The sequence below is a fragment of the Rhea pennata genome, chromosome 16, assembly GCF_028389875.1.
Source record: "Rhea pennata isolate bPtePen1 chromosome 16, bPtePen1.pri, whole genome shotgun sequence".
NCBI classification, from domain to species: Eukaryota; Metazoa; Chordata; class Aves; order Rheiformes; family Rheidae; genus Rhea; species Rhea pennata.
Window position 1 is genome coordinate 5,997,223 of NC_084678.1, and position 12,578 is coordinate 6,009,800.

General features: G+C 39.6%; 1 long non-coding RNA gene across 1 annotated transcript in view; it reads left to right on the forward strand.

The window, feature by feature from the left end:
- LOC134147789 (uncharacterized) overlaps positions 1 to 12,578 on the forward strand; it is a 29,096-nt gene that overhangs the window by 1,035 nt on the left and 15,483 nt on the right. The gene's annotated exons all lie outside the window — the stretch shown is intronic.

Here is a 12,578-nt window from a genome sequence, read left to right on the forward strand (position 1 = left end):
ACTGTGGCCAGTTCTGGGCGCTCCAATACAAGAGAGGCATGGAGCTACTGCAGTGAGTCTAGAGGAGGGCTGCTAAGATGATTAAAGGACTGGAACATCTCTCTCATGAGAGAGGCAATGGGCACAACTGAAACACAGGAAGTTCTGTCTGCACGTAGGGAAAACTTTTTTACTGTAAGGATGACTGAGCACTGAAACAGGTTGCCCAGGAAGGTTGTGGAGTCTTCTTCCATGGAGATATTCAAAAGCCATCTTGACACAATCCTGGGCAACGTGCTCTAGGTGACCCTGCTTGTGCAGGAGGGTTGGACTAGATGATGTCCAGAGGTCCTTTCCAACCTTAACCTTTCTGTGACATACCATTTTAGAATTTCAGATCCACGTCTAGGTCAGACTTTATACACCATACCAAACAGAGGGCTTTGGCTGAGATACTGACGCTTGCAGTTCCCCATGGTCAGTGCTAATTTCATGTACAAGTAATTCCCAGTAACTCAGTAAAATGTTTCAGGAAGCAAGACTGAGGCATCTAATATGGAGTCTGAATTTGGCCTTGTTTTATGTATGCTCCGAGCAACTGATCTGGAACTTCTGTATGAATTATAGCAGATAATTGATAAAGTGCAAGATGAAGAAGAAAAAACCTTGTGCTTATTTTTCATAAGCATTACCATGAGTCAGCTGCATATGACTGTATCCTTCAAGGTTACATCTGCAGGAGAGGACAAGAAGTAGAACATTCTGTTGTCCTGAGCGCGAGAGCACGCTTTCAGCAAATCCCCTGCCCTTATCTCTTGCTATTTATTGCTCCTTTGGGAGGATTATGACCTTCTATCCCCTTTCCACTGGGGGCGGATTGTGTTTTGAAATTATCCTTTTCTAGATGAGTGTCACAGCCAGTTGGACTCACTTTCAGAAACCTTACTTCTCAGAACGTAGTACCAGCAGACTATTGTTTTTTTTTACTTAAAATGGTGATGAGTCCCCCAACTATGGAGTGCATTAACCTCTCTGCTGCTGCAATTTTATGTATTCTGTTGTTTGTTTTCTGAATTTATTTGCCTGAATCGGATTTAACCACTGTGAAACTGAAAACCTCAAGTTTAAGTGCAGACTACTATAAACTATTATTTTCCAGTCTCTTGTAGTGGCATACCATTGCTACAGGGCAAATGTATGTGTGGTTACTTCAGATTATAGTTCTGTCCTTTTAATTATTGAGGGCAAAATATATAGTTTTAACTAGTTCCTGCATACCAAGCCCAGTTCCTATGCTTTCTATTAGGTATGGAAGCTCCATTCTTTTTTGGAGAAAGTTACCTATAACTGCTATCTCTGTAAAATAATCTTTCCAACAGAATGGCATTATTTTGCCATCATTCTATGCTGAGCTTTCAGCATCTTTAATTCAAGAACAATTTGTAAATTTTGTTACAACTTCTCAGATATTCTGGTCTTTGGGAACGAGATATGGGAGAATCTCACTGTTTAAAAAAAAAGAAAGAAAAAAAAGAAAAAAGGTTTTACATGGCTCATCTTTGCCTCTGAGTCTATAATCATTTGGTAGGCTTGAACTGTTTTGAGTGAAAAAGGTCTTCAACCCATGTCTTTTAACTCAACCTCTAGGCTATTATACAAAAACATGCTATAGCTGCTGCTAACATCTGCTCTACATGCCATTTTTTTTCAATGAAGAGAGCTTTAGTTGTGGTGTTTCGTACTGATCATGGTGTTACTGGTATGTTAAGAATGCTTAAGGCACAACTACTGTATAGAGCTCCTTAAGGCGCTCTGGGATAGCCATAGTAGCAGGTCCTGAACTATTCAGCTAAGACAAATAAGTAGCAAAAAATAAGTGCCTGGATGGGATTGCATGGATTGCTCTTTCAGTTAAATGCCTGAATTCTACCCAAGTGAGAATAAATAATGACTCTCCCATCTATTTTTCATTCTTCCTTGAATAACTAGTCCCGTAGGTTAGGAGAAAAAATAGCTGTGATAGGTCTCAATTTTAGTGAGACTTTTGACAGTGTATCTTAGAGACAGAGTAGGGAAATGTGATCAAGATTAAGTGACCATAAAATTAGGTACACAGCTGACTGAAAAAAAGCTTTGAATTAATGATTGTAAGAGGTGTGATGTCAGACTTGGAGGACATTTCAAAGGGGGGGTAGTTCACTCTCCTGGGCTCGCATATGATCAACATTGTTAATGAGTATCTTGGGTTATGCATTAGAAGAATGAAATGTGCTATTTACAAATAATAATGAGCTGGGAAAGGCTACCAAAGTTCTTAAGCATGATGCTGGAATTCAAAAGTTCCTGATAAATGGAAGAAATCTATGGAAATTAAGAAGTTGAAATTCAGTAAAGTGAAATGCAGAGTATCATATCTGAGAGAAGAGGAAGGTGTGGATACTTGTCAAACTACAGAGATGGATACTTGTCAAATTTTACATCCTTCTCTGCACTATTACATGTTGAAAAGGATGTGAAACTTGTAATGATTCTCAGACTGAAGATGAGTCAAGTATGCTGTGCGGTTGCACAAAATCTTCTAGCACAGATTTGTAGTGTATGGAAAGCTTAGGAGGTGGTTATCTTTGCTGTATGTAGGAATAAAACATGGATATTTTCCACCGTATCAGATGGAGTAAGTCAAGAAGTAATTGGATTCAATTACTGCAAAATTGCAAGTTGATTTATGCCAGATATTAAGGAGAGTTAAATGATGAAAGTTTTGAGGCACTGAAAGAGGTATCCAAGGAGGCTTAGAATTTCCTTCACTGTACATTTTTAGTAACAAATTAGATTGAAATCAATCAGGAATGGTCTTGAAATACTTACCCAACTGTTGTACAAGGGAAAGAACTTGCTGACCTTTTGAGTCTTCCTTTTCAATGATAATCTATCACAAAAATCAATTCCTGCTATTTTGCTGGCAAGAAAATTCACAGCTTCTAAAATTGTCATGTGTTTCAAGCTATTTTTGTGACTGTTTTTGGCTTTTGTTTTTTCCCCTTACATGTTTTGGGGGGTCTTTTGCATCACACTTGTGAATGCCTGTTGGCATTAGACTTGCACAGAGCTGGCTGGAAGATGACTTATTCACATATTTAAAATAGTGAGATTTTTAGGATGCTTTTATCCACCTATGAAGAAAGAAAACTTGCTGAAAAATTCCAGAAAATTTCAGAAAGGTCAATGAAAACTACTTGTTTTGATATTTGACATGTCTTGGTGCATATTGGTAACAACACAGGGGCAGATTAACGCGGAATTAAAAGGGAGGAGGGAAAAAGCACTGATTTTATTGTTAGACTACTAGCTTCATGTCACTGATTCTGAACGCACATGACAAAGCCAGTAGTCAACACAATACTAATAAGTGCTCGGACAACAGATGTTAAGTGTGAGAGCTGGAGTTTGAACACGCAGTTGGCATGTACTAGCAGAGAAAACCACTTCAGGCCATGTTACTCTTTGTGCCAGTGCCCATGCTTTTGATGTGGCTGCCACATGTGCACAGCCTTGCCAAGACCGAATTAGGCAAACATTTCATTAGGAAGAAAATTGTCAGCCGCTACTTTTACATGATTCCAAGAATGAATCCTTCTGTCCGCCTCACCCCCACTCCCACCACTGTTATTTCGTGGGTGCAGCGTTTTCGGGATACAAATCTGAACGTCCTCTTGATTGTATGAATAACTAGAACTGGCCAGATACATTTGGAAGAATTTGCCACCTTGATAGCAGTAATATCAATAGGAAGGCTAGGACTTCTCGAGACTTCAGTGAGAGCTTGGGCGCTCATTTTCTGGAATGATAGATAGGCAGCTTGTGTCTTAAGAGAACATTGGCAGACATCAGGTTAGCTGCAGGTATGACAGCTGAAAGAGAAAATAAATCAGTCGCTGAAGCTCTGTGATTCAGTGCTGGGTATTCATGTTAGAATAGACCTTTCTCACCCCCCTAGGAAGCTATGTGACCTCATAAGCCCACAGGGGAGTCTGTTGGGTTTGTTCCATTTTGTGTAATTTTGAAATTCATGCAGTTCATTGGGAGGATTAATTATGTATAAGGCATGTGCCTGCATGTTCTTTTCATCTGTGAATGTTATCCTGCATGCAGTTATTAGGGGTCTGATTGGAGTGAACATTTTGACAAGAATTCAGTGACAAAAGGGGCCCATTAGTCTTTGAAGTCATGGGCCAAGGAAGAGGAATGCAAGTAACATCAGTAATGACCTCATTTAACTTGTGACAGAGTACAAGATAATCATGAAAGGTCATTGTAATGTAACTGTGTTGTACTCTATAAGCTGCACTGCTCATGTTTCAGCCAGTCTGTATTGCAGTTTTAGTGAATGCTGAAATCCTCCAATGTTCAAATACAGGAAGGATGGACTGAACAAGACAAGAGAAACTGGGAAGACCCTTCTGTTCTCCAAATACTTAAAAGTAACTGTCAAAAAGCTGGCAACAATGAAGGAGTTTTACCTACTGAGATTTTTCTTGGAAAATTTAATTTTTGACTAAAAGAAATATCTTGTTAAAAGAGGGGAAAAAAAAGTATTTTCCATAGAAAATGTTGTTTTCTCATAATAGCTACAAAGTGAAAAGATTTTACCTTTTAGTCAAAAAGCCGTAGGGACAAACACTGTAATCAAAATTGCTAGAGGGGAAAAAAACAAAACAAACAAACAAAAAAAAAACACGTTAGGACATTTCCGTGAACCTCTAATGCAATTACCTATCCAGCTTTATGAGCAGTAAAGAGAATTTAATAGCCTGCTTTGGGAATAGATCTCCTATCTCCGTAACAGTTGCATCTGAAAGTAACTAAACTTTTGGGAAGAAAAATGGAGAACCCCAAACAAATTCTGTTTCACTTTTTCTCTATATTTTTGCCATCTTAAGACTCTGGACACATGTACACATTTAGATTTTGGACTAGACTTACTTATGTACAAAGCAGATAATTCTCCTGGTATTTTTGTCCTGGTGAGAGATAGGAATTACTGGAAATGTCTTGGAAAACACCTTCCCTCACAGGAGCAAATCTCCATGCAGCCCTGAGAGATCCAATATTTTATACAGGGCTTAGGTTAACATAAAACTTTTACATTACTAGGTAGATACCAGCACTTCGGTGGATCAGCTTTAACTGCCTCTGTGTACTAAAAATGCAAGCAATTTCTGCTAGGTCACAGACTTGTTCTGCTGTTTAGTTTCTTAGCTGTGTCTTTTCAACAGTTAACTTTATTACGGTTTCAACAAAGTTTCCATTTCAATTTTTCACATCTCTCTAGTCAGGAGGACTTGTCATCCACAGAAGCAGACTTCTGTTTCATAAAATTTTTGGAATAAAGAGCATTTTGCCATCAACACAAGAAAAGATTGTTTCCTTTGTTTAGCCTTTGGTGGGAATTTTTTGGACACGTGCAGTCTGCAAGGGCCTGTTTTCCAAAAGCAGCTCTCAGATTGTGCCATCAGCTTATTTCCCTCTGTACAAAATTGGCTTTGTGTTTGTGTTTTAAGTAGCAGGCCATCTAACAGCCAAGGTTACAAGCACAGCCAGTTTTGTGTGGATGGATTTACAGAGGTCAGTCAGCAGATCTAGATCTGGGCAGACTTGAGATTCATCAGAATTGAGATACCTCCATGCTGTGTCTCAGAATCACGACCCCTTTAAGAAATATGCAGAGCTTTCTGTCGTGCTCCAAGTATGCCATCTCTTAGAGACCAATGAAAGCAGGAGATACATATGACTAAAGCCTTATTCATTATTTTTGCCTCACACACAGCAGACAAAGTTGCTTGGAAATTAGCATGTTATTCCGATGTTTTTCATGCTATTTTAAGTTACCTAAGTGCCAGTGACACAGTAATCACCATGTGTGCTATATTCTCTAGTGATCACATCAACGCTGTATGAGTTCCCACGCAGCAGTGATTACACTCCATGGATCCTGCTTTGGGATGTATTGATCGTAGGGCAAAACACAGTATGGATTTTTTCAGGCTAAATCCTTCTGTAGATGTTTCATAGTCCTGGTCAGGAGTTTTTGAAGGGACCTTTCTCATCACCATCCCCTTCTCCCCACCCACTAAAATGTTAAGCAATGCTACAAATGTTAATTCTACAGGTTTGCTTGAGTCTCCCGACAGTTCACTCTTATTTCACAATAGACAGATGTTTGAAAATATTCAAGTGTGTAGAAATACTGCTGCACTAATTGAAATGTCCCACAGTCGAGCCTTGCAGTTGTTTGTTTGCAACACGTGCCTTGTAGCATTTAGTTTCTTACTGGAAGCAAAACAACTGGGGCTAGCGGAAAACATGTGACTGTATCTGTTATTTACTTCTCCCTTCCACCCTCACCACCCACACCAGGCAGCACAGTTTGAACATGAAAGTCACTGGAGGACAGCAGCCTATAAATATTCAGACAAATCCAGGCAGGGCAAAAACGTTGCAAAAACCTTTGACTAACAGTTCACAGACCTAAGAGTTTGGACTAACCACTGCTGGCCAGGGATACAGGCTGAATTCAAACAAAGACTGATTGTAATTTTGTGGTTGGACATGAATGTTTTGCACAACACTGAGGCCACTTTGAAAATTGGACTAGGATTGTAAAATAACCTATTTACTGCAGTATGCATTGTATTTGAAAACACAAGGAAGCCTTGTAGATGCTGGCAGGACTTGGTAGAGACATTATGGCTGAAAAACTCTTTTCTGAGTATGAGGAGCTGTGTGGACCTTGCTTATTTTATTTGTCTTAGATTAGATGAGGCAAAGGAGATTAAACACAAAGCAAGGAATTGGGTATATTTTAGTTCTAATTCCATTTTTCCCACTGACTTTTCTCTGTGACCTTTGTTAAGTCACTTAGCTTTTGGCCCTTTGATTTCTTACCTGAAGAACAGGTGTAAGACTGCTCACCTTGCAGAACCTGGTGTGAAGACTGAAAAACTAATGTTGATAAATTAATAGTTGTAAAGCCTGTAGTACATTAAAAGCCTTATATTAGTGGCAAATGATACAGGAGTCTCATGAGTCTGTACAAAATTGTTTAAGTCATCTTCCATTGATTTACTTTGCGGTCTCATTTAAACCTGTGTGACCTATGGCACTGGTACTATGACCACCTGTTGCCTGAGGCAAAGTACCAAAAGCCAGCATCTTGAAGGTATCTCGGTGCTGAAGGATGCAGAACGGCTTTCTGAGCTTTGTGCAAGGCCGTAAGTGCCTGAAGTCCCCTGATCTCTAGCGTTCTGCCCCGGAGCCTGGCTATAAGCAGCTTTATTGAGCGAGACGTCAGTGCCGAAGAGGAATCGTTCTTGGATGAGCAACCGCAACTAGAGCAGGATGAAATCCTTGCTCTCCAGTGTGGTGTTACCTGAGGAGACTTGGTCACTTCAGGAATATTTCCTGGCATGATTAAGGGAGATGAGGAACAAAGGTGTGTCCTCTCTCCCCACGCAAGGAAGGAACATCTGCCTGCCCAAGTCCCAGACATTATAAAAAGGACAAACAGCTTTAGTAAGTGGGTTTGTTTGCACATCTAAAGATGCTGGGTGATCATTTCATTGATCCAAGTATCTGCCTGTCCTTAAATAACAGCAGCCTGAGATCTCAAAGTAGTATTGTTTGCAGAGTGGGCCTCTGCTGAGGGACTAGTCCTCATGTCAGCATGTGAAGTACCTGCCTGTTGGTGTTTTGGGAAGCTGAACAATTCCCTGCTTTCAGTCGTTACTATGTAGTAGTCTCCCTTATCCCCTTTCCAGTCATTTATTGGTCTGAGGGAGACCCTAATTAGAATACTTACTTTAGTAAGAAAAAAAGCATCTGACTAAATTCCAATGGCAAAGGCAAAAATGGCATGGGAAGAAACAGGTATTGTAGAAGTTCAGCATAACAGATTTGCTTTTGAGATGTAGCTTTGGCTTCTCTCTAACCTATTTTGGCCCTAACAGCTACATATCTGCTCTGCATGATCTGCCTCCATGTATTTATATGTGGTCTGTGCAATTTCGACACAGAACGAGCTATGATAGAAATCTTTCATTTAATTAAAATTGATTTTAAAATTCCCTTGATCAATAATGAGTTAAAATTCATCCCAGCAGTGATGGGAACAGCAAACCTTCTGAGAAAAGCTTTCAGGCCAGTGGTTTTGGCTCTGGAGAGTAGGTCTTGCCTGAAATTATCCCTTTCTTGGCTCCAGGCTCCGTGATGCTTGGCGCATTATGGTTTACCCTATAGCCCAGCTTGTCAACCACCCATATGAAAAGCTGAGACATCCAGGCTAAAGTTCTCTTTCATTTTCTGTCTTTTGCAGTGTAGATGCTTTAAACTCCAAACTCTTTATGACATCTAATGCCTTCAGGTTGGTAGTACCTACCAGGCATCAAAATGAAATAAGCATTTTGTGGAAAATGACCCAGTCTTTCTTCTTTGATACCTACACTATAGCCTAGCTAATTCTTTTTCTGAGTGTCAGCTCATGGGAAAATGGGTAAGTCATTAATAAAGCAGTAGGTAACAGCTAGGTTAAAAAAAATTGTAGAAGGGCTCCTCTGCTTTTACGTCCTGTTCCTGTATAGAAGAAAGACCCTAAGCGCACATATCTATATCTATCTATATATATGCATATAAATATATATAATCATGAATTTCTGTAAGGAAAGGTTACAAGAACAACATTGTATTTATATATTATGTGCTATATATTTTATGTATTTATATATATATATAAAATATATATAAGATTCTTGTAACCTTTCCTTACAGAAATTCATGATTAATAAAGATTGGCTTTAAATGTCAATAATATTCTTGCTCATGCTCTGGGTGCTTCCAATTAATAGTCTCAAGCCTTCACTGAGAGATACTTTACCAAAAGTACTATGATCAAGGAAAATTAGGGGGCTGGAGTACTCACTCGGTATTGCTTCTCTCATGACAGTTACCAGTTTAGTCCCATCTCAACATGCGATGAGAACTTTGTTCCTGATAGGCAAATAGATCACCTTACCTGATTTTCTCTGAAGCCACGTTAACTTGAAATCACAAATTAACTTAGAGGATCTGATAGCAGGATTGGAGCTCTCTCTAACTCTGCGGTAGAATAAATACAGAAGGTAGCACTGCTGTGATTTAATTTTTTTTTAAGTGACTAATGTGTAAATAACAGTGGCTTATATAAATGCATGTGGGGTGATGTGATGCTATGAAGAGTGCATTGAACAGGAATTCTAGACGGTTGTATTAGATAGATGATACGGTCAAACAGGAATGAAAGGAAACGTCAGATATAGTAGAAAGGAACGGCATCATCTCTGATCTGATGTTACCATTTTATTGCTGGTTGGAGGAAAACCGGTTTATTGAATTGCTAATTTACATTTCATATTGAAAATATGGTGGGATTATTTGCTATGCTTTGCTGTGCTATGCTTTCACAGAAGTTTAAAATACCAAACCAAATACCATGATGAGAAAATGATTTTGGAAGCAGAGTAACAGGCATTCTCTGAGCAGTCTGTAGCATATGATAAAGTGCACTAATCACTGTTTCAAGTCTAGAAAGTCAAAAAAATGATTAATAAACTCTGTATTGGTGAGTTTTTTCTCCTATTGAAAAGAAAATTTAGACATCTTCATTTTAGTAGAAGTACTAATTTCTTAATAAAAAGCATCTTAATGAAAGATGAGAATATTTTAAGGGGCTTCGAGAAAGTATTTTGAGTTTGACCTCAGTGATGATAAATAATACTTACTACAATTTCTATAGCATATGTATCCAGAGGTCTCAAAAGCACCCTGCAGTCAGTCATTACTAGAGTTGCACACAGTGCCCCATTGATGAAGCTTGGTGTGGTCGTACCCTGAGCCTTTGAGACGTTAAGCCACTCGCGTGGTGAGCCGCTGTAAACTGATGGAGGAATAGCATACAAGTCTCAGCTCCCGTGCTCTCACCTCTACACAACGCTACTCTGCATTCAAAAATTCCTTTAGTGAAAAGTAGACTTCTTTTCTTTTTTTTTTCCCCTACGCTATCACACTTTTACAAAGCCAGTAAAATAGCCAGATTTACTTTATGATGTTGAACATTTTTTGCAGCTCTGCTTGGTAATAGAATTAGATGCTTGATGCTTTTTCGATCACATGTTGTGGTTAGGGATTTGTTTTATGCTTGCTACACCCCAGTTCCTTTTAGCATCAAGGAAGCAATGAAAGGAAAATTCTACTCATCAGAGAAACAGTTCCTTATTTAGTGTTTAAGTATGCTTTGTTTTCCCTAAGAGCATTTTGGAGCCTCTACCTTTCTTCTTAAAGACATAGGTGGGGGAACATTTGCCAACCTATACAACCTCATATCCCCTCCTCACCCACCTACCTGCTGCTTGTTTCTTCTCTGATGCTCCATCCCTGTAACTGTGCCATTACAATTGTCGCTCATTGCCACACTGGGGACTGGGTAAAGCTGAGGTAGTTTTTAGGGAAATAACAGAAGAGAAAAACATAATTGCCTTAATTTTCGGTTTGGTCAGTACATGTGTGCTAATGCATATGCCTTAAAAAACACCTTGATGCATCTCAGGATGAGGAATGGTCAGTACTGCATTTTACGAAAGATGGGAAGAGCAAGACCTCTTAACAGCTTGGTGCCACCTACCCCTGCTGGGTTGAGAAACTCGGTAAGTCACATGCTAGAGTGGAGTGGGTAACCATCACCACCACCTCCTGGCTGAGGAATTCTGTCCTCCTTACTTACTGTCAGCTGAGCATATTTTTAAGTTTCCTAAATGACTTCATTAAAAGATACGGGTTTTGCTCTAATAGAAACAGAATATGTATCATCTTAGCTATGGAGAAATGGTGGTTATTTCCTACATTTAATTGTATTTTGATTGGAGATAAAAACAAACAATGCTTCCCAGAAGAAAGGTTGACCCTGTACAAGGCTATATTGGAAGCAATTTAGGGATTATAGTTTGTGAAACAATTGTCTGTTGTGTGGAAAATTCAGTTTTCAAAAAGTCCACAAAATTGGCCAAAGAGAGACAGTCCACTATTTTCAATCCTCAAACAGTTGATTAAGATGAAAGACCTTGTTCTCTTTGTGTTATGATTCCTGTCCCAGTGTTCTTGCTTGTGAGCCGTATATGTACAGTCTATATATCTGAGAATGCTACCTAGGTCTTCGTGTATCATTTTATCTGGAGCATCTGGTGACTTGATTTGTTGAAAAATGACTGACAGAGAGCTTACCTGACCCAAAGGTAGAAAGCTTAGACAATATTTTGAGAAAGCTATGAGAAAGGAATAACAGGAAGACAAGCTGCTGCTTTTGCTTTTCATGTGTATTATTAGGTCTTTGGGTTGCACCTTGAGTCCTGTTACTCTTTGGGGTTCTCTTGTGGTTGCCTGTTGTTGCTTCCTTTCAGAACCCTTTTGACCATCTGTGGCTTGTGGAGAATGTGAAAGCTCCTTCCTGTGTCCAAGATCAATAGCTTTAAAAAGAGAGCACAAGAAGCCACTAATCATCTTTTCCACCAGGCGTGATTAATTTCTGAAGTGCTTCAGCCAGTTTCCTTTGAAGTTCCATTTCCATCTTTTTTTTTTCTTTTTTTTCTGCAAGTGTCCAAAAGTTGGAGGCCCACCCACGTGTGTCCTGCAATAGACTGGAGCTGGCGATGGTTCCTCCAGAGAATCTGTGCTGTTTGGATGTGGGTGGGCCACAGAACTTTTTGGAAAGCTCTCTCAGATCTTGGAAATAAGATTTCAAAAGCCAGTTGAGATGTTTCCCAAAGCACCCTGGCTTCAGTGGAAAATGGGCCTGGTGCTGCTTTCCTGTCTGAATCTTGGATTAAGAAAAGAAGGAAAGAGAGATGGGGGAACCCAAATAGCCACTCTACAAACTTAAATTGAATGTGGTTCGGTTCCTGAGCTCCCCTCCAACTGAATAAGAGACTGAAAAAAGTTGTGCCCCACAGCCACCTCCTCTTTATGTGAGTAAATAGGACATTTCAGCAGTGCTGAGGCTGGGCCAGTGGAAAGAATTTTTCTTTTTAAGTTCCCACTAAGTCATCCACAAATCCACCTGGTCTCTCTTCCTGCTTCGGCTACACTCCACAGCAGCACTAAGAGCTGCTATTACTGGAGTATTACTTACACAAACAGGGATTACATGTATGGCTATGTGAAAAGTTCCCCTGGAACTGTGAAAGTACACAAATTCAGCACTATCTCCTTTGCAAGTATAAAAAACTGGTTGTATTGGAAATTGGTGACATGGCTCACTCAGAAATGAGCATGTCACTATGTTGGAGTGGGTATGTGTTTGAGCCTCAATATAGCTTCCAGTTGTATTGACCAGAACGGTCTAGTACATCCTTGGCTCTCATGGGTGTGCACTTGTACAGAAGCAGTTGATCACTGGATTGTAGTTGTTTAGTGCTCAGTTTACAGGTACAAAGGCAGGCAACATGCGCACGTTTCATCCTTTGCACAGATACTGATAAAGTTTCTAATGATCAGGCTTTATAAATGTGTTATATTGT